Source organism: Moschus berezovskii, chromosome 5, assembly GCF_049115385.1.
Source record: "Moschus berezovskii isolate FMDL1 chromosome 5, NW_MosBer_1.0, whole genome shotgun sequence".
Lineage (NCBI taxonomy): Eukaryota > Metazoa > Chordata > Mammalia > Artiodactyla > Moschidae > Moschus > Moschus berezovskii.
In genome coordinates, this window is record NC_142464.1 from 55,794,382 (window position 1) to 55,817,524 (window position 23,143).

The 23,143-nt window shown below is 39.4% G+C and overlaps 1 pseudogene; it reads left to right on the plus strand.

Annotated features, from left to right (window-relative positions):
* Nucleotides 1-7,146: 7,146 nt before the first annotated feature.
* Nucleotides 7,147-20,675, plus strand: LOC148777832 (olfactory receptor 7D4-like; annotated as a pseudogene).
* The last annotated feature ends 2,468 nt before the right edge of the window (nt 20,676-23,143 follow it).

The window sequence follows — 23,143 nt, forward strand, 5'->3', positions numbered from 1 at the left end:
AGAAACATCTTAGGTTTGAATAAATGAACTGAAAATAAGACTGAGAAAAAGAACAAGGATAACGACAACATAACCCAGTTTGACTGAAAATCTCAGCCCATTAGTGTATAAGTGTATATAGATTTTTGTTGTCTGGTTGCCTTTGACTGCTCTATTGAATCTCCCATCTGTATTAACTTACAGAGACTCTTCATACTTTAGATGGTTCTTATAACTTTACTGCTCTTTTTGGCTTTGAAAATTTAGTTTAGTCAGTTTTTTAAACCTTAATCTCTTATCAAATCCAAGGTTTTTTCCCTTCTCCCTCATAGGCAAGTCTAATGTGTCAGAACAAATGTTTTTCTCTGTTAATCCCTTCTTTTTTTCCTAGTTCATCTTCTCCAAATTTGTATGTTTTTAAAGACCTTCTCACTGGCACATGGCCTGCAATTGAAAGTGGAAAAAAAAATAAGGAAAGACTAGCCTCTAAACATAATCCAGTCTTCCATCTATAGAATGCTTATGAACAATTTACTTTCCCCTATCCACTGGCTATCTGTCTGCCTATCCATCTACTTATCATTTAAGTGTGCATAGAAAAATCAGATTATAAATAAGGTGATTCAAAATTTTTATAACACTTCTGCAGTTATACTCAGAACAACTCTTTTTGACCCTGCATAGGATCATAATACATTTTTATTTTCATCACTTTGTAAATACCAGTGTGCTATGACTGTTTTAAAAACACATTAATGATTAATTCTGTCATATTATACCACTGTAGCTTTTGCACTGTAGATAAAGAAATATCTGTTGGTAAGGCTGCAGTAGACCTTAAAGATAATTTCAATAAGAGAAATGATGTGACAACCAAACTCATCATGAGCTACAACTAGAATTATCCTCTCCTGTTTTCTTCATGAGTTTATGCAGATGGATAACAAACACATGAAAAGATGCTCAACATCACTCATTATCAGAGAGATGCAGACCAAAACCATAATGAGGTACTGTCTCAAGCCAGTCAGAATGGCCACTATCAAAAAGTCTACAAACAATAAATGCTGGAGAGGGTTTGGAGAAAAAGGAATCCTCTTACACTGTTGGTGGGAATGCAAACTAGTACAGCCACTATGGAGAACAGTGTGGAGATTCCTTAAAAAAACTGGAAATAGAACTGCCACACGACTCAACAATCCCACTGCTGAGCACCCACACCAAGGAAGTCAGAATTGAAAGAGACACATGCACCCCAATGTTCATCACAGCACTGTTTATAATAGCCAGGACATGGAAGCAACCCAGATGTCCATCAGCAGACTAATGGATAAGAAAACTGTGGTACATATACACAATAGAGTATTACTCAGCTATTAAAAATAATACATTTGAATCAGTTTTAATGAGGTGGATGAAACTGGAGCCTATTATACAGAGTGAAGTAAGTCAGAAAGAAAAACACCAATACAGTATATTAACACATATATATGGAATTTAGAAAGATGGCAATGACGACTCTATATGTGAGGCAGCAAAAGAGATACAGATGTAAAGAACAGTTGTTTGGATTCTGTGGGAGAAGGCAAGGGTGAGATGGTTTGAGAGGATAGCGTTGAAACATGTATATTATCATATGTGAAGTGGATCACCAGTCCAGGTTCGATGCATGAGACTGGGTGCTCAGGGCTGGTGCTCTGGGATGACCCTGGGGGATGGGATGGGGAGAGAGGTGAGAGAGGGTTTCTGGATGGGGAACACGTGCACCTGTGGCTGATTCATGTTGACAAATGGCAAAACCACTACAATATTGTAAAGTAATTAGTCTCCAATTAAAATAAATAAATTAATTAAAAATATGAATTAACTAGTGGTGGGAAAGTATTAGCTTTATTATTCACATTTATAAAATACATGGATATAGAGCTTGGCTATTTTATATGATATGAGTAAGAAAGGAAATGGGCTTCCATGGTGACTCAAATGGTAAACAATCTGCCTGCACTGTGGGAGACCTGGGTTCAATTCCTGGGTTGGGAAGATCCCATGGAGAAGGGAATGGCTACCTCTACAGTATTCTTTCTTGGAGAATTCCATGGACAGAGAAGCCTGGTCTACTACAGTCCATGGGATTGCAATGAGCCAGACAGGACTGGAAGAATAACACACACATACAAGAAAGGAAAGAACAATGAATAAAATATCTCCGAGTATCTTTGTCATAGACATTTTAAAATCAAGTAACTGCTAAGTTTAGAAGAGGTGGAAACCCTTGACACCATGATAGATTGATACTTGGTTACATCTTAGTAAAATGTAATTCTGAAAAACATTAACAGAGAGAGAAAGAATGAATGCTTTTGATGATTATTGGGAAGGAACCAATAAATTGGAAGAAGGGGTGGAAAGCAGACTGTAAGGGAAGCCTTAGCAACTGGAATCAGTTCAGTTCAGTTCATTTCAGTCGCTCAGTCGTGTCCGACTCTCCGCGGCCCCATGAATCACAGCACGCCAGGCCTCCCTGTCCAACACCAACTCCCGGAGTTCACTCAAACTCATGTCCACAGAGTCGGTGATGCCATCCAGCCATCTTATTCTCGGTCGTCCCCTTCTCCTCCCACCCCCAATCCTTCCTAGCATCAGAGTCTTTCCAGTGAGTCAACTCGTCGCATGAAGTGGCCAAAGTATTACAGTTTCAGCTTTAGCATCAGTCCTTCCAATGTACACCCAGGATTGATCTCCCTTAGAATGGACTGGTTGGATCTCCTTGCAGTACAAGGGACTCTCAAGAGTCTTCTCCAACACCACAGTTAAAAAGCATCAATTCTTCGGTGATCAGCTTTCTTCACAGTCCAACTCTCACATCCATACATGACCACGGGAAAAACCATAGCCTTGACTAGACGGACCTTGGTTGGCAAAGTAATGTCTCTGCTTTTTTAATGTCTCCCTCTTTTATCAAGGTTGGTCATAACTTTCCTTCCAAGGAGCAAGCGTCTTTTAATTTCATGGCTGCAATCAGAATCTGCAGTGATTTTGGAGCCCAAAAAAATAAAGTCTGACACTGTTTCCACTGTTTTTCCATCTATTTCCCATGAGGTGATGGGACAAGATGCCATCATCTTAGTTTTCTGAATGTTGAGCTTCAAGCCAACCTTTTCACTCTCCTCTTTCACTTTCATCAAGAGGCTTTTGAGTTCCTCTTCACTTTCTGCCATAAGGGTAATGTCATCTGCATATCTGAGATTATTGATATTTCTCCCAGCAATCTTGATTCCAGCTTGTGCTTCTTCCAGCCCATCGTTCCTCATGATGTACTCTGCATATAAGTTAAATAAGCAAGGTGACAATATACAGCCTTGACGCACTCCTTTTCCTATTTGGAACCAGTCTGTTCCATGTACAGTTCTAACTGTTGCTTCCTGACCTGCATACAAGCAACTGGAATATTAGGAATTTAATGCCAAGTCTCTCTCTCCCTCTCTTTCTGTGTCTCAACTCCCTTTCCCTTTCTTTCTCACTTTAAATCTGAACTTTATTCCTGTTCACTTTGGAGGAACTTCTTTACAGAGAGTAGCCTGCACTCACATTTTTAAAACCCTACATTTAGAATGAGAAGGAACTATTGTGGAAAGCTGCAGTAGAATAAAATGAGGAAGATGGGAACAACTAAGTTATGGTGGGAAGATCCTACCAATTAACCGTTTCCTATGACTGAGTAGGGAGAGTGAGTAAATCAGAAAGCAGTTTGCCTTCAGACCTTTTCACTTTTCTAGAATACTGAAGAATATTTTCTAAAGTAGCTGGTGTTGATAACCCTTAGTCCCTGGAAGAATTAATGTGAGCTAGATAGACAGTCCTCCCCAACCACCACAATCACCACCATTTGAGTTGACTAATCTGTTGAAAATAATGCCTTAGATTAAAAAAAGACAAACAAACAAAAATGCTCAACATGTGAGTAGGGTTCCGACATCATAGACAACTGCTTATTTCTTAGTTACAAGCAAGGGACAATTTCACTGAAATTTTTCAATTGATTCTGTAAAAGTCATTAATATTTAAATTCCAAGAGAAATTACACTGCAGCATGAAGATGCTGAGAGATTTAGAGTTGTATGAATGGTTTTAAACATTCCTGCAGAGTATAAAAACATTGCTGGACAGAGAACCATCAGGCCCCCTGCTATGCACAACCATAGCATACATTATTACATGCCACGTTAAGGATGAAATAGCAAGCTGAAATTGGATTGGGAAAGAAGAATTCCCTCTCATATATTGCTATACATTGATACATCATAAATACTCACCCTCCATAGTTCCCTAATCTGAATGTACCACTGATTTTTTATGCATTTACCTACTGAAAGATATCTTAGTTGCGTCTATCTTTTGGCAGTTATGAATAAAGCTGCTATAAAAGTACATATACACATATTTGTGTTAATGTAAGTTTTCAGCTTGTTTGGGTAAATACCAAGGGAAGCAACTGCTGGATCAAGTGGTAAGAGAGCCAAACTGTCTTCCAAAGTGTTTATATCATTTTACATTATTATCAACAATTAACGAGTTTCTGTTGCTCTATATCCTCGTTAGCATTTGGTATTTCCACTGCTCTGGATTTTGGTCATTCTAAGAGATGTGTAGTGATATTTAATTGTTGTTTTAATTTAATTTCCTTAATGACATATGATGTGAGCATCTTTTCAGATGCTTATTTTCTATCTTTATTTCTTTAGTGTGGTATCTGTTAAAGATTTTGGACCATTTTAAAATCGTGTAGTTAATTTTCTTATGGATGAATAAGTTATTTGTATATTTTGGAAAATAGTCTTTTATTAGATGTGTCTTTTGCAAATGTTTTCTCCCAGATTATGGACCATCTTCCACTGTATAATTGTAATGGATTTGATTTAGGTCATATCTGAATGGTCTAGTGTTTTTCCCTTACTTTCTTCAATTTAAGTCTGAATTTGGCAATAAGGAGTTCATGATCTGAGCCACAGTCAGCTCCTGGTCTTATTTTTGGTGACTGTATAGAGCTCTTCCACCTTTGGCTGCAAAGAATATAATCAATTTGATTTCAGTGTTGTCCATCTGTTGATGGACAATGTCTGATGATGTCCATGTGTAGAGTCTTCACTTGTGTTGTTGGAAGAGGGTATTTGCTATGACCAGTGCATTCTCTTGGCAGCCTTTGCCCTGCTTCATTCTGTACTCCAAGACCAAATTTGCCTGTTACATCAGGTGTTTCTTGACTTCCTATTTTTGCATTCCAGTCCCCTATAATGAAAAGGACATTTTTTTTGGGGGGAGGGGGATGTTAGTTCTAGAAGTTCTTGAAGGTCTTCATAGAACAGTTCAACTTCAGCTTCTTCAGCATTACTGGTTGGGGCATAGACTTGGATTACTGTGATACTGAATGGTTTGCCTTGGAAACAAACAGAGATCATTCAGTCATTTTTGAGATTGCATCTAAGTACTGCATTTTGGGCTCTTTTGTTGACTATGATGGTTATTCCATTTCTTCTAAGGGATTCTTGCCCACAGTAATAGATATAATGATCATCTGAGTTAAATTCACCCACTCCAGTCCATTTTAGTTCACTGATTCCTAAAATGTCAATGTTCACTCTTGCTATCTCCTGTTTGACCACTTCCAATTTGCCTTGATTCGTGGACCTAACATTCCAGGTTCCTATGCAACATTACTCTTTACAGCATTGGACTTTACTTCCATCACCAGTCACATCCACAAATGGGTGTTGTTTTTGCTTTGACGCCCTCTCTTCATTCTTTCTGGAGTTATTTTTTCACTGATCTCCAATAGCATTTTGGGCACCTACTGACCTGGGTGTCACCTTTCAGTGTCCTATTTTTTTTTTTTTTTTTTGCCTTTTCATACTGTTCATGGGTTTCTCAAGGCAAGAATATTGAAGTGGTTTACCATTTCCCTTTTCAGTGGACCACGTTTTGTCAGAACTCTCCACCATGACCGGTTCATATTGGATGGCCCTACACGGCATGGCTCATAGTTTCATTGAGTTAGAAAAGGCTGTGGTCCATGTGATCAGATTGGTTAGTTTTCTGCGACTGTGGTTTTCAGTCTGTCTGCCCTCCAATAGAGAAGGATAAGAGAATTATGGAAGCTTCCTGGTGGGACAGACTGACTGAGCGGGAAACTGGGTCTTGCTCTGATAAGCAGGGCCATGATCAGTAAATCTTTAATCCAATTTTCTGTTGATGGGTGGAGCTGTGTTCCCTCACTGCTATTTACCTGGGGACATACTATGGTGGGGTCTTCCCTGGTGGCTCAGATGGTAAAGCGTCTGCCTGCACTGCAGGAGACCCGGGTTTGATCCCAGGGTTGGGAAGATCCCCTGGAGAAGTAAAAGGCAACCCACTTCAGTATTCTTGCCTGGAAAATTCCATGGACTGAGAAGCCTGGTAAGCTACAGTCCATGGGGTCGCAAAGAGTCGGACATGACTGAGCGACTTCACTTCACTTTATACTATGGTAGAGGTAATGAAGATAACGGTGATCTCCTTCAAAAGATCCCATGCATGTACAGATATATTCATTGCCTCCAAACATACAGCAGACCACCACCAATCCACGCCTCCACTGGAGACTCCTGGACACTCACAAGCAAGTTGGGTCAGTCTCTTATGGGGGTCACTGCTCCTTTCTTCTGGGTCCTGGTGCATATAAGGTTCTGTTTGTGCTCTCCAAGAATCTATTTCCCAGTCCTGTGTATGGTCTGGCAGCTCTTTGACGGGGTTAATGGCGACCTCCTCCAAGAGGACTTTTTATACTCAAGTCTGCTGTACCCAGAGACCCTGTCCCTGTGGCAGTCCACTGCTGGCCCATACCTCCACAGGAGATGCTCAAACACAGTTCTGTCTCTGTCTATGTAGAGTCCCTGGGTCCTGGTGTGCATGAAGATTGTTTGAGCCCTTTGAGCATCTCTGGCAGGAATGAGGTTTGATTCTAAACGTGAATTCATCTCTCCTACCATCTTTCTGGCGCTTCTCCTTTGCCCTTGGGCATGGGTCATCACAGTCACTCCAGTACCAACCGTCTTCTTGGGGTTTCTCTAACTTGGATATGGGGTATCTCCTCACAGCCGCTCAGCAAAGCACAGCTGCTGCTCCTGAACTTGGATGCGGGGTATCTCCTCACGGCCCCTCCAGCACCATGCGGATGCCACTTGCTCCAGCGCCTCCAACCCGACCATTCAGGTATGACCGAAATCCAATCCCTTAGGATTATACAGTGGAAGTGAGAAATAGATTTAAGGAACTAGATTTGATAGACAGAGTGCCTGATGAACTATGGATGGAGATTCGTGACATTGTACAGGAGGCAATATTCAAGACCATCCCCAGGAAAAAGAAACGCAAAAAAGAAAAATGGCTGTCTGAGGAGGCCTTGCAAATAGATGTGAAAAGAACAGAAGCAAAAAGCAGAGGAGAAAAGGAAAGATATACCCATTTGAATGCAGAATTCCAAAGAATATCAAGGAGAGATAAGAAAGCCTTCCTTGGTGATCAGTGCAAAGAAATAGAGGAACACAATAGAATGGGAAAGACTAGAGGTCTCTTCAGGAAAATTAGAGATTCCAAGGGAACATTTCATGCAAAGATGGGCTCGATAAAGGACAGAAATGGTATGGACCCAACAAAAACAGAAGATATAAAGAAGAGGTGTCAAGAGTACACAGAAGAACTATACAAAAGAGATCTTCATGACCCAGATGACCTAGAACCAGACATCCTGGAATGCGAAGGCAAGTGGGCCTTAGGAAGCATCATTATGAACAAAGCTAGAGGAGGTGATGGAATTCCAGTTGAACTATTAAAAATCTTGTAAGATGGTGCTGTGAAAGTGCTACATTCAATATACCAGCAAATTTGGGAAACTCAGCAGTGGCCACAGGACTGGATAAGGTCAGTTTTCATTCCAATCCCAAAGAAAGGCAATGGCAAAGAATGCTCAAACTACCACACAGATGCCCTCATCTCACATGCTAGCAAAATAATGCTCAAAATTTTCCAAGCTAGACATCAGCAGTACATGAGCCGTAAACTTCCAGATGTTCAAGCTGGATTTAGAAAAGGCAGAGTAACCAGAGATCAAATTGCCAATATCTTCTGGGTCAGTGAAAAAGCAAGAGAGTTCCAGAAAAAAAAAAAAACAAAAAACATCTATTTCTACTTTATTAGACTAAAGCCTTTGACTGTGTGGATCACCAAAAACTGTGGAAAATTCTGAAAGAGATGTAATACCAGACCACCTGACCTGCCTCTTGAGAAACTTATATGCAAGTTAGGAAGTAACAGTTAGAACTGGACATGGAACAACAGACTGGTTCCAAATAGGAAAAGGAGTACATCAAGGCTGCATATTGTCACCCTGCTTAGTTAACTTGTATGCAGAGTACATCATGAGGAAATCTGGGCTCGATGAATCACAAGATGGAATGAAGATTGCCTGGAGATTTCTTTCCTTCTACTGACCCTGGGGTTCTTCATTTCTTCCTTTTCTAGTTGCTTTAGATGTAGAGTTAGGTTATTTAGTTGACTTTTTTCTTGTTTCTTGAGGTATGCCTGTATTGTTATGAACTTCCCCCTTAGCACTGCTTTTACAGTGTCCCAGAGGTTTTGGGTTGTTTTGTTTTCATTTTCATTAATTTCTATGCATATTTTGATGTCTCTTTTGATTTCTTCTATGATTTGTTCATTATTCAGCAGCGTGTTCTTCAGTCTCCATATGTTGGCACTTTTAACAGTTATTCTCCTGTAATTGAGATCTAATCTTACTGCATTGTGGTCAGAAAAGATGCTTGGAATGATTTCAATTTTTTTGAATTTACCAAGGCTAGATTTATGTCCCAGGATGTGATCTATCCTGGAAAATGTTCCGTGTGCGCTTGAGAAAAAGGTGAAATTCATTGTTTTGGGGTGAAATGTCCTATAGATATCTATTAGGTCTAACTCTTCTATTATATCATTTAAAGATTGTGTTTCCTTGTTAATTTTCTGTTTAGTTGATCTATCCATAGATGTAAGTGGGGTGTTAAAATCTCCCACTATTATTGTGTTATTGTTAATTTCCCCTTTCATACTTGTTAGTAATTGTCTTACATATTGCGGTGCTCCTATGTTAGGTGCATAAATATTTATAATTGTTATATCTTCTTCTTGGATTGATCCTTTGATCATTATGTAGTTTCCTTCTTTGTCTCGTTTCACAGGCTTTGTTTTAAAGTCTATTTTATCTGATATGAGTATTGCTACTCCTGCTTTCTTTTGGTCTCTATTTGCATGGACTATCTTTTTCCAGCCCTTCACTTTCAGTCTGTATGCGTCCCTCATTTTGAGGTGGGTCTCTTGTAGACAACATATATGGGGGTTTTGTTTTTGTATCCATTCAGCCAGCCTTTGTCTTTTGGTTGGGGCATTCAACCCATTTACGTTTAAGGTAATTATTGAAAAGTAGGATCCCGTAGCCATTTTCTTTATTGCTTTGGGTTCAAGTTTATACACTCTTTCTGTGATTCCTGTCTATAGAAGATCCTTTAGCATTTGTTGGAGAGCTGGTTTGGTGATGCTGAATTCCCTCAGCTTTTGCTTGTCTGTAAAGCTTTTGATTTCTCCTTCATATTTGAATGAGATCCTTGCTGGGCATAGTAATCTGGGCTCTAGGTTATTTTCTTTCATCACTTTAAGTATATCTTGCCACTCCCTTCTGGCCTGAAGAGTTTCTGTTGAAAGATCAGCTGTTATCCTTATGGGAATCCCCTTGAGTGTTATTTGCTGCTTTTCCCTTGCTGCTTTTAATATTTGTTCTTTGTGTTTGATCTTTGTTAATTTGATTAATATGTGTCTTGGAGTATTTTGCCTTGGGTTTATCCTGTTGGGGACTCTCTGGGTTTCTTGGACTTGGGTGATTATTTCTTTCCCTATTTTAGGGAAGTTTTCAACTATTATCTCCTCAAGTATTCTCTCATGGTCTTTCTTTTTGTCTTCTTCTTCTGGGACTCCTATGATTCGAATGTTGGAGCGTTTAACATTGTCCAAGAGGTCTCTAATATTGTCCTCATTTCTTTTAATTCGTTTTTCTTTTTTCCTCTCTGTTTCATTTATTTCTACAATTTTATCTTCTAGTTCGCTTATCCTGTCTTCTGCCTCTGTTATTCTACTGTTTGTTCCCTCCAGAGTGTTTCTGATCTCATCTATTGCATTATTCATTGTATATTGACTCTTTTTTATTTCTTCTAAGTCCTTATTAAATTAGGGCAGAGATAAATGCAAAAGAAACAAAAGAGACCATAGCAAAAATCAACAAAGCCAAAAGCTGGTTCTTTGAGAAGGTGAATAAAATTGACAAACCACTAGCCAGACTCATCAAGAAACAAAGGGAGAAGAACCAAATCAATAAAATTAGAAATGAAAATGGAGAGATCACAACTGACAACACAGAAATACAAAGGATTATTAGAGAATACTATCAGCAATTATATGGCAATAAAATGAATAACCTGGAAGAAATGGACAAATTCCTAGAAAAGTACAACTTTCCAAAACTGAACCAGGAAGAAATAGAAAATCTGAACAAACCCATCACAAGCACGGAAATTGAAACTGTAATCAAAAATCTCCCAGCAAACAAAAGCCCAGGTCCAGACGGCTTCACAGCTGAATTCTACCAAAAATTTAGAGAAGAGCTAACACCTATTCTACTCAAACTCTTCCAGAAAATAGCTGAGGAAGGGAAACTTCCAAACTCATTCTATGAGGCCACCATCACCCTAATCCCAAAACCTGGTAAAGACCCCACAAAAAAAGAAAACTATAGGCCAATATCACTGATGAACATAGATGCAAAAATCCTTAACAAAATTCTAGCAATCAGAATCCAACAACACATTAAGAAGATCATACATCATGACCAAGTGGGCTTTATCCCTGGAATGCAAGTATTCTTCAATATACGCAAATCAACCAACGTAATACACCACATTAACAAACTGAAAAATAAAAATCATATGATTATCTCAATAGATGCAGAAAAAGCCTTCGACAAAATTCAACATCCATTTTTGATAAAAACCCTCCAGAAAGTGAGAATTGAAGGGACATACCTCAACATAATAAAAGCTATATATGACAAACCCACAGCAAACATTATCCTCAATGGTGAAAAACTGAAAGCATTTCCCCTAAAAGTCAGGAACAAGACAAGGGTGCGCACTCTCACCACTACTATTCAACATAGTTCTGGAAGTTTTGGCCACAGCAATCAGAGCAGAAAAAGACATAAAAGGAATACAAATTGGAAAAAAAGAAGTAAAGCTTTCACTGTTCGCTGATGACATGATCCTCTACACAGAAAACCCTAGAGACTCTACCAGAAAACTACTAGAGCTAATCAATGATTACAGTAAAGTTGCAGGATATAAAATCAACACACAGAAATCCCTTGCATTCCTATACACTAATAATGAGAAAATAGAAAGAGAAATTAAGGAAACCATTCCATTCACTTTGCAATGAAAACAATTAAATACTTAGGAATATATCTACCTAAGGAAACAAAAGACTTGTACATAGAAAACTATAAAACACTAGTGAAAGTAATCAAAGAGGACACGAATAGATGGAGAAATATACCGTGTTCGTGGATTGGAAGAATAAATATTGTAAAAATGAGTATACTACCCAAAGTAATTTATACATTCAATGCAATCCCTATAAAGCTACCAACAATATTTTTCACAGAACTAGAACAAATAATCTCACAATTTGTATGGAAATACAAAAAACCTCGAATAGCCAAAGCACTCTTGAGGAAGAAGAATGGAACTGGGGGAATTAACCTGCCGGACTTCAGGCTCTATTACAAAGCCACAGTCATCAAGACAGTATGGTACTGGCATAAAGACAGAAATATAGATCAATGGAACAAAATAGAAAGCCCAGAGATAAACCCACGCTCCTATGGACACCTTATCTTCGACAAAGGAGGCAAGAATATAAAATGGAGAAAAGACAGTCTCTTTAACAAGTGGTGCTGGGAAAACTGGTCAGCCACTTGTAAAAGAATGAAACTGGAACACTTCCTAACACCATACACCAAAATAAACTCAAAATGGATTAAAGATCTAAATGTAAGACCAGAAACTATAAAACTCCTAGAGGAGAACGTAGGCAAAACACTCTCCGACATAAATCACAGCAGGATCCTCCAAGACCCACCTCCCAGAATATTGGAAATAAAAGCAAAAATAAACAAATGGGACCTAATTTAAATCAAAAGCTTCTGCACAGCAAAGGAAACTCTAAGCAAGGTGAGAAGACAGCCTTCAGAATGGGAGAAAATAATAGCAAATGAAGCAACTGATAAAGGATTAATCTCCAAATTATACAAGCAGCTCCTGCAGCTTAATTCCAGAAATCTAAGTGACCCAATCAAAAAATGGGCCAAAGAACTAAACAGACATTTCTCCAAAGAAGACATAAAGATGGCTAATAAACACATGAAAAAATGCTCAACATCCCTCATCATCAGAGAAATGCAAATCAAAACCACAATGAGATACCATTTCACACCAGTCAGAATGGCTGCTATCCAAAAGTCTACATGCAATAAGTGCTGGAGAGGGTGTGGAGAGAAGGGAACCCTCTTACACTGTTGGTGGGAATGCAAACTAGTACAGCCACTATGGAGAACAGTGTGGAGATTCCTCAGAAAACTGGAAATAGAACTGCCATATGATCCAGCGATCGCACTCCTGGGCATACACACCGAGGAAACCAGAATTGAAAGAGACACATGTACTCCAATGTTCATTGCAGCACTGTTCATAATAGCCAGGACATGGAAGCAACCTAGATGTCCATCTGCAGATGAATGGATAAGAAAGCTTTGGTACATATACACAATGGAGTATTTCTCAGCCATCAAAAAGAATGCATTTGAATCAGTTTTAATGAGGTGTATGAAATTGGAGCCAATTATACAGAGTGAAGTAAGCCAGAAAGAAGAACATCAATACTGTATATTAACGCATATATATGGAATTTAGAAAAATGGTAACCTGAACCCTGTATAAGAGACTGCAAAAGAGACATAGGCATTTAGAACAGTCTTTGGGACTCTGTGGGAGAGGGTGAAGGTGGAATGATTGGGGAGAATGGAATTGTAGCATGTATATTATCATAAGTGACCAGTCCAGGTTCGACGCATAAATTTTCCTCTGTTCATTTCTTTGCATTTGTGCTTTTTTAATAAAATTCTTTTTTAGAAATAAAAAAAAAAAAAAGATTGCCTGGAGAAATAGCAATAACAGATGCAGATGACACCACCCTTATGGCAGAAAGCAATAGAACTAAAGAGAACTAAAGGGCCTCATGGTGAAGACAAACAAGGAGAGTGAAAAAATTTGTTTAAAGCTCAACATTCAGAAAACTAAGATCATGGCATCTGGTCCCATCACTTCATGGGAAATGGATGGGGAAACAGTGGAAACAGTATCAGACTTTATTTATTTGGTGCTCCAAAATCACTGCAGATGGTGACTGAAGCCATGAAATTAAAAAAGATGCTTACTCCCAGGTCTAGGGAAGTGATGGGCCACTCAGTGTGCTAAAATTGGACCAGGCCTTGCAAGTAGCAAAAGTTTCTGGACCACTGTCTTACTAGCCTCCTGGTCCAGGAAAATATTTCCTCTTGTTGCTTTTTCCCATACCCAGAGTCACATTATTACAATTATTAGTCTCATATGGAACTGTCAGTTCAGCTTTATATCACAGGCTCAGTGAAACAAGTGACATAGAAAATAATATAGCCATAGCTAGCAGTTATTAGTAAAATAAGAATTACAAGTCAAGAACTTTCATTAGATAAAGCCTGGTATACCCCAAGTCACCCGACTTCATTCGTTAAATGATTATAGTCTGGTGTTAATCTCTTGGTTGTACATTATGGAGCATCCGACCTTTATCTGAAGATTGGTTACTGAGATAAGCCTTAGAAACTAACCTAGAGTGTCCTTTTTAATAACTTAATTAAATCTTTTAGTAGTATCACATAGCAAGGAACTGTCTCAGCAGTGAGTTTTAGTAAACACTAGACATTTACAAGAAGAGAGGCGGAAAGCAAAGGAGAAAAGGAAAGATATAAGCATCTGAATGCAGAGTTCCAAAGAATAGCAAGGAGAGATAAGAAAGCCTTCCTCAGTGATCAATGCAAAGAAATAGAGGAAAACAACAGAATAGGAAAAACAAGAGAGCTCTTCAAGAAAATTAGAGATTCCAAGGGAACATTTCATGCAAAGATGGGCTCGATAAAGGACAGAAATGGTATGGACCTAACAGAAGCAGAAGATATTAAAAAGAGGTGGCAGGAATACACAGAAGAACTGTACAAAAAAGATCTTCACGACCAAGATAGTCACGATAACGTGATCACTGACCTAGAGCCAGACATCTTGGAATGTGAAGTCAAGTGGGCCTTAGAAAGCATCACTACGAACAAAGCTAGTGGAGGTGATGGAATTCCAGTTGAGCTATTTCAAGTCTTGAAAGATGATGCTGTGAAAGTGCTGCACTCAATATGCCAGCAGATTTGGAAAACTCAGCAGTGGCCACAGGACTGGAAGAGGTCAGTCTTCATTCCAATCCCAAAGAAAGGCAATGCCAAAGAATGCTCAAACTACCGCACAATTGCACTCATCTCACACGCTAGTAAAGTCATGCTCAAAATTCTCCAAGCCAGGCTTCAGCAGTATGTAAACCGTGAACTCCCAGATGTTCAAGCAGGTTTTAGAAAAGGCAGAGGCACCAGAGATCAAATTGCCAACATCCGCTGGATCATGGAGAAAGCAAGAGAGTTTCAGAAAAACTTCTATTTCTGCTTTATTGACTATGCCAAAGCCTTTGACTGTGTGGATCACAATAAACTGTGGAACATTCTGAAAGAGATGGGAATACCAGACCACCTGACCTGCCTCTTGAGAAACCTGTATGCAGGTCAGGAAGCAACTGTTAGAACTGGACATGGAACAACAGACTGGTTCCAAATAGGAAAAGGTGTACGTCAAGGTTGTATATTGTCACCTTGCTTATTTAACTTATATGCAGAGTACATCATGAGGAACGCTGGGCTGGAAGAAGCACAAGCTGGAATCAAGATTGCCGGGAGAAATATCAATAACCTCAGATATGCAGATGACACTACCCTTATGGCAGAAAGTGAAGAGGAACTCAAAAGCCTCTTGATGAAAGTGAAAGAGGAGAGTGAAAAGATTGGCTTGAAGCTCAACATTCAGAAAACAAAGATCATGGCATCTGGTCCCATCACTTCATGGGAAATAGATGGAAAAACAGTGGAAACAGTGTCAGACTTTATTTTTTTGGGCTCCAAAATCACTGCAGATGCTGATTGCAGCCATGAAATTAAAAGACGCTTGCTCCTTGGAAGGAAAGTTATGACCAACCTTGATAGTATATTAAAAAGCAGAGACATTACTTTGCCAACCAAGGTCCGTCTAGTCAAGGCAATGGTTTTTCCCGTGGTCATGTATGGATGTGAGAGTTGGACTGTGAAGAAGGCTGACCGCCGAAGAATCGATGCTTTTGAACTGTGGTGTTGGAGAAGACTCTTGAGAGTCCCTTATACTGCAAGGAGATCCAACCAGTCCATTCTGGAGGAGATCAATCCTGGATGTTCATTGGAGGGACTGATGCTAAAGCTGAAACTGCAATACTTTGGCCACCTCATGCGACGAGTTGACTCACTGGAAAAGACTGTGATGCTGGGAAAGGTTGGGGGCGGGAGGAGAAGGGGACGACGGAGAATGAGATGGCTGGATGGCATCACCGACTCTGTGGACATGAGTTTGAGTGAACTCCGGGAGTTGGTGATGGACAGGGAGGCCTGGCGTGCTGTGATTCATGGGGTCGCGGAGAGTCGGACAGGACTGAGCGACTGAACTGAACTGAACTGAACTGAGACATTTACAAAACTAGAAACTTAATTTAACAATTTACAAAACTTAATATTCCGTGATTTTTCATTATGGAGGCCCTGTAGCCAGGGAGGCTTTAACCCATCAAGTAAAAAATGAGGTTTGTCAGGGAGCTGGGAAAAGCCAAGCAGCCATCTTGGATTTCCTATAGCCCTGACTCTGATTTCCAGCTATTGTTTTTAATTTTCCAATTTAGAAGCAGACTGTTGCCATAGTTTAAGGACATTAGGATGGAACAAGTCTAACAGAGTTTTTGTATAAGCCAAATGAGCTTTTACATGTCTACAAACCCGACAATTGGATTAATTTCTAAAACTAACATAGGATCAGGCCTATGGTAGAAAAGCATTTGATTTATATGCAGAAGGCTAAGAAGTCAAGAAAACATTAGAAATGATCATACGAATCAGGTCCAGCATCTTGGGCAAGCTGTCTACCTCTGATGTCGTCGTCTTCTCATCCTAGTGTAGTGTAGTTTCTTCTGAAAAAAGTCCTTCCATCCAGGTTGGAGACAGTCCTTTAAATTATGTCCTTCTTTTTTAGTCCTGGTTGCAGGTCACGAGGCATCTGATCTTCATCCTCCCAGCACCGCGGGACACAATGGCCATGAAATGGTGTCACATGGTCAGATATGTGGCTATGAAGGGACTGGAAGTTGGTACTTGCCAGGTGCCTCTACAAAGATTACATCATGACCATTGCAAGCTGCTGACCTTCAACACCCCCTGAAAGAAGTTCAGGGTGAAAATCAGGAATGAGGCACTCTGTGCTCTGAAAAAAAAAAAAAAAAAAAAAAAACTGGCAGAACAGGCCTTCAGATAGTTAGATCTTTTCAGAAAAAGGTTTATGAGTTCCAATTCTTGCATCTTCTTATACCTAGAAAAACACTGACGTCATTAACGGTGAAATCTGCTTTGGCGATTAAAAAAAAAATTTTTTTTTTTTTTTTTACAATTAAAAGTCAAAATAGAGTAGCTATGGTTCAGACATCCTGGGAAATAACTATTTCCCAGATATCCTGAAAAATGATATTATGGGTGTGATTTCAGATTAGACGCTGTGACCTAATGTAGAACTTAATGCTCCTGTAATGCATTTTTGCTTCTGTACTTGCTTGCTGCTCGTAAAACCAAACTTACTCCATTTTAAGATAAGGTTGTTTTTAAGTAAAGATTCCTAAACTTGTTCTTGAAAAAATAAAATAAATAAATAAATAAATCAGACAGGGAAAAAAAAATAAAACACAGGCAAATAAACCTATATTTTCTATCACAAAAAAAAAAAAACACACAAAGATTTTATGTTATATTTTCTTCTGAAACTTTTATAATTTTAGCTGTTATATGGTCTGTGATCCTATATTGAGGTCTTTCAGATACTTTTCTTTTTTGTATTTTGTGAAGTAAGTTCACTTTTCTGCATGTAGATATCCGATTCCAGTGCTTATTTGTTGGAAAGGCTACAGTTTGCCTATTGAATTGTGTTTGCACCTTTGTTAAAAAACGGATCACTTTAAATGTGAGGTCTATTTCTGGACTCTCGATCCCATCCTATTGATTTGCATGGAAATTCTTGCACCAATTCTACACTGTCTTAACTACTGTGACTTTATAGTACATTTTTATATTGAGTGGTGTAAGTCTTCCACCTTTGTTCTTTTTAAAAAATGTGTTTTGGCTATTCTAGTTCCTTTGCATTTCCATATAAACTTTGGGATCAATTTGTAAATATATGCAAAAAAGTTGCTGGATTTTGAAAGAAGTGTTGAATTTATAAATCAATTTGTGAGAGAATTGTGACGGACAGGGAAGCCTGGTATGCTGCAGGCCATGAGGTTGCAGAGTCAGACGCAACTGAGAGACTGAACTGAACTGAAGAAAACTGAGTCTTCCTATTCAGGGACTTGGAATGGCTTTCCATTTATTTAGATCTTATTAATGCGTTTTGTCTATGTTTTGTTGTTTTTAGTGTTGTCTTCCAATTCTTTTATCAAATTTATTTTCCTACATATATTTTTGGTACTATGAATTCCATTTGTGAATGAAATTTTTTACTTAATTTTGTTTTTGGATTGTTTGATGTTAATACATAAAAATATAATTGGTAAAAAAAAATAAACACAACACACACACACACACAAAGTAAAACAAAAAGATTATGGACAAAAACTGTGCACACAGGCTATATTTCATATTTCGTATGATAATGAAAAAGTGAAAATAATTTAAATGTCTATATGCTGCTGCTACTGCTGCTAAGTCACTTCAGTCGTGTCCGACTCTCTGTGACCCCATAGACGGAAGCCCACCAGGCTCCCCTGTCCCTGGGATTCTCCAGGCAAGAACACTGGAGTGGGTTGCCATTTCCTTCTCCAATGTGTGAAAGTGAAAAGTGAAAGTGAAGTCGCTCAGTCGTGTCCGACCCATAGCGACCCCATGGACTGCAGCCTACCAGGCTCCTCCATCCATGGGATTTTCTAGGCAAGAGTACTGGAGTGGCTTGCCATTGCTAAAGAGGGACAATTAAGCAAATTATAGTTTTGAAATATCAGGTGAACATTGAGGCTATTTACAAGAAAAATTAATGGTGTGAAAAAATTCTTCCAACATAATATTAAGTAGAAAACACAAGATACTAGACAATTTCTTTATTATGATCTAAATGGTCCAAAATGACATATAAAGATAGAAAAGTACCTGAAAGAAATGATCTAGAGACTAGTAATGCTTATTTGGATTATGGATTTAAGATAAATTTTGTATTCTTTTAAAATTTTTCTGATCTGAATTTCCTACAAAGAGAATATGTTACTTTTATAATAAGAAAAATAATTTAATAAAAGAGATAATCTGTGTGAAAAAAAAAAGATGCTTACTCCTTGGAAGAAAACTTATGACCAACCTAGACAACATATTAAAAAGCAGAGACATTACTTTGCCAACAAAGGTCCGTCTAGTCAAGGCTATGGTTTTTCCAGTAGTCACCTATGGATGTGAGAGTTGGACCATAAATAAAGCTGAGCGCCGAACAATTGATGCTTTTGAACTGTGTTGGAGAAGACTCTTGAGAGTCCCTTGGACTACAAGGAGATCCAACCAGTCCATCCTAAAGGAAATCAGTCCTGAATATTCATTGGAAGGACTGATGTCCAATGTGAAACTCCAATACTTTGGTCACCTGATGCGACGAACTGACTCATTTGAAAGATTCTGGGAAAGATTGAAGGCAGGAGGAGAAGTGGATGACAGAGGATGAGGTGGTTGGATGGCGTCACTGACTCAGTGGAGACAAGTTTCAGTTAACTCTGGGAATGGATGATGGACAGGGAGGCCTGGCATGCTGTAGTCCATGGGGTCACAAAGAGTCAGTCATGACTGAGCGACTGAACTGCAATGAAGTGAACTCATGGATCATCTTGTTGTTGCTGTTTTTTTCTTGGTATTGTCTTTTGCAGAAAAAGATTGAAATTTAATGATGTACAAATTATCGATTATTTCTTTTATCAGAATGGTTTTGGTGTTATATCTTAAAATGTCATCTTCATCTGCAATGCCATCTACTTTCCTTCCTGTGTTATCTTCTAAGAATAGTTTTGAATGTCATTGAAACACGTATTTTGCCATATGTGAAATGAATCACTAGTTCAGGGTCAATGCATGTTATAGGATGCTCGGGGCAGGCATGAGGGGATGACCCAGAGGGAGGATAAAGGGAGGAGGGAGGTGGGAGGGGGGTTCAGGAGGGGGAACTTATGTAAACCCGGGGCGAATTCATGTCAATATATGGCAAAACCAACCAATATAATATTGTAAAATAATTTGCCTCCAATAAAAAATAAATTAATTACAAAAAAAAAAACAAACAAAAAAATAAATAAATAAAACACTAACTCATTTATCCCTGCCAACAATCCTATGGAATAAATACCATTAACAATCCCCTTTTATGCCGGTGCACTGAGACAACCCAGAGGGATAGGATGGGAAGGGAGGTGGGAGGCAGGTTCGGGAAGGGGGTGGTACACCCGTGGCTGGTTCATGTCAATGTATGGCAAAACCCACCACAATATTGTAAAGTGATTAACCTCCAATTAATTACTTCAGAGTCCCATGTACTTCTTCCTCTCCTACCTGCCCTTTGTTGAGATCTGTTTTGTCTCCACCACTGTCCCAAGGATGCTAGTGAATATTCAGACACAGAGAAAAGACATCTTCTATGAAGACTGCTTCACTCAGGTGTATTTCTTTATGCTTTTTGCTGAAATGGACAATTTCCTCCTGACCGTGATGGCCTGTGACTGGTTTGTGGCCATCTGCCACTCCCTGCACTACGTGGTCATCATGAACCCCTGCTTCTATGGTCTCATGGTTCTCACGTGTTTATCATTTTATTCAGCTCCCTGTTTCATGTGCTACTGATGATGCGGCTGACTTTCTGTATTGGAACTGAAATTCCACATTTCTTCTGTGAATTGACTCAGACTCTCAAGACAGCCTGCTCATAGACCCTCTCAATAACATCTCTTTGTATGTGGCCACTGCCCTGCTGTGTATGTTTCCTCTGATTTGGATCCTTTTTTCTTACCCTAAGATTGTCTCTTCATTAATAAAGATGGCCTCCACTGAGGGCAAGTATAAAGCAAAAAAAAAAGAAAAATAGTTTTGCATTTTACATTTAGATCTGTGATCCATTTAGAGTTAAGTTTTGTTAAAAGTGTAAGGTCTATGTCATTTTTTGCATGTGAATGTTCAGTTGTCCCAACACCTATTGTTGAAAAGACTGTCTTTATTCCCTTGTATTGCCTTTGTCTTTTGTTAAAGATTAGTTGACTATAGCTATGTGCGCCGGCCCCGGCACAACTGACCACACAAAGAGGCATGGCCGTGAGGAGCTACCCAATGCCTGAGGCCAGGGTTGGTGGCCGAGAGGAGCTACCCCACGTCCAATAGGCAATGGCTGTGCGGGCGCAGGAGGGCCAAGAGGAGCTACTCCACGTTCAAGGTGAGGGGGGTGGCCTTGAGGAGATACTCCTCGTCCAAGGTAAGGTGCAGTGGCTGCGCTTTCTTTGAGCATCTGTGAAGAGATATCCCACGCCCAAGGAAAGAGAAACCCAAATAAGACGGTAGGTATTGTGAGGGGGCATCAGAGAGCAGATACACTGAAATCATAATCACAGGAGACTAGTCAATCTGATCACATGGACCACAGCGGAATGTGGTCCACTGGAGAAGGGAATGGCAAACCACTTCAGTATACTTGCCTTGAGAACCCCATGAACAGTATCAAAGGGCAAAATGATAGGATATTGAATGAGGAATTCCCCAGGTCAGTAGGTGCCCAGTATGCTCCTGGAGATCAGTGGAGAAATAACTCTAGAAGGAATGAAGGGAGGGAGCAAAAGCAAAACCAATACCCAGTTGTGGATGTGACCAGTGATAGAAGCAAGGTCCGATGCTGTAAAGAGCAATATTGCATAGGAACCTGGAATGTTAGGTCCACGAATCAAGGTAAATTGAAAGTGGTCAAACAGGAGATGGCAAGAGTGAACATAGATATTCTAGGAATCAGTGAATTAAAATGACCTGGAATGGGTGAATTTAACTCAGATGACCATAATATCTACTACTGTGGGCAGGAATCCCTTAGAAGAAATGGAGTGGCCATCATGGTCAACAAAAGAGTCCGAAATGCAGTACTTGGATGCAGTCTTAAAAACGACAGAATGATTTCTGTTCGTTTCTAAGGCAAACCATTCAATATTACAGTAATCTAGGCCTATGCCCCAACCAGTAACACTGAAGAAGCTGAAGTTGAACGGTTCTATGAAGACCTACAAGACCTTTTAGAACTAACACCCAAAAAAGATGTCCTTTTCATTATAGGGGACTGGAATGCAAAAGTAGGAAGTCAAGAAACACCTGGAGTAACAGGCAAATTTGGCCTTGGAGCACAGAATGAAGCAGGGCAAAGGCTAATAGAGTTTTGTTAAGAGAATGCACTGGTCATAGCAAACACCCTCTTCCAACAACACAAGAGAAGACTCTACACGTGGACATCACCAGATGGTCAACACCGAAATCAGATTGATTATATTCTTTGCAGCCAAAGATGGAGAAGCTGTATACAGTAAGCAAAAACAAGACCAGGAGCTGACTGTGGCTCAGTTCATGAACTCCTTATTGCCAAATTCAGACTGAAATTGAAGAAAGTAGGGAAAACCACTAGGCCATTCAGATATGACCTAAATGAAATCCCTTATGAATATACAGTAGATGTGAGAAATAGATTTAAGGGACTAAATCTGATAGATAGAGTGCCTGATGCACTCTGGACGGAGGTTCGTGACATTGTACAGGAGACAGGGACCAAGACCATCCCCATGGAAAAGAAATGCAAAAAAGCAAAATGGCTGTCTGAGGAGGCCTTACAAATAGCCGTGAAAAGAAGAGAAGCGAAAAGCAAAGGAGAAAAGGAAAGATATAAGCATCTGAATGCAGAGTTCCAAAGAATAGCAAGGAGAGATAAGAAAGCCTTCCTCAGTGATCAATGCAAAGAAATAGAGGAAAACAACAGAATAGGAAAAACAAGAGATCTCTTCAAGAAAATTAGAGGTTCCAAGGGAACATTTCATGCAAAGATGGGCTCGATAAAGGACATGAATGGTATGGACCTAACAGAAGCAGAAGATATTAAGAAGAGGTGGCAAGAATACACAGAAGAACTGTACAGAAAAGATCTTCATGACCAAGATAATCACGATAACGTGATCACTGACCTGGAGCCAGACATCTTGGAATGTGAAGTCAAGTGGGCCTTAGAAAGCATCACGATGAACAAAGCTAGTGGAGGTGATGGAATTCCAGTGGAGCTCTTTCAAATCTTGAAAGATGATGCCGTGAAATTGCTGCACTCAATATGCCAGCAAATTTGGAATACTCAGCAGGGGCAACAGGACTGGAAAAGGTCAGTCTTTATTCCAATCCCAAAGAAAGGCAATGCTAAAGAATGCTCAAACTACCACACAATTGCACTCATCTCACACGCTAGTAAAGTCATGCTTAAAATTCTCCAAGACAGGCTTCAGCAATACGTGAACCGTGAACTCCCAGATGTTCAAGCAGTTTTAG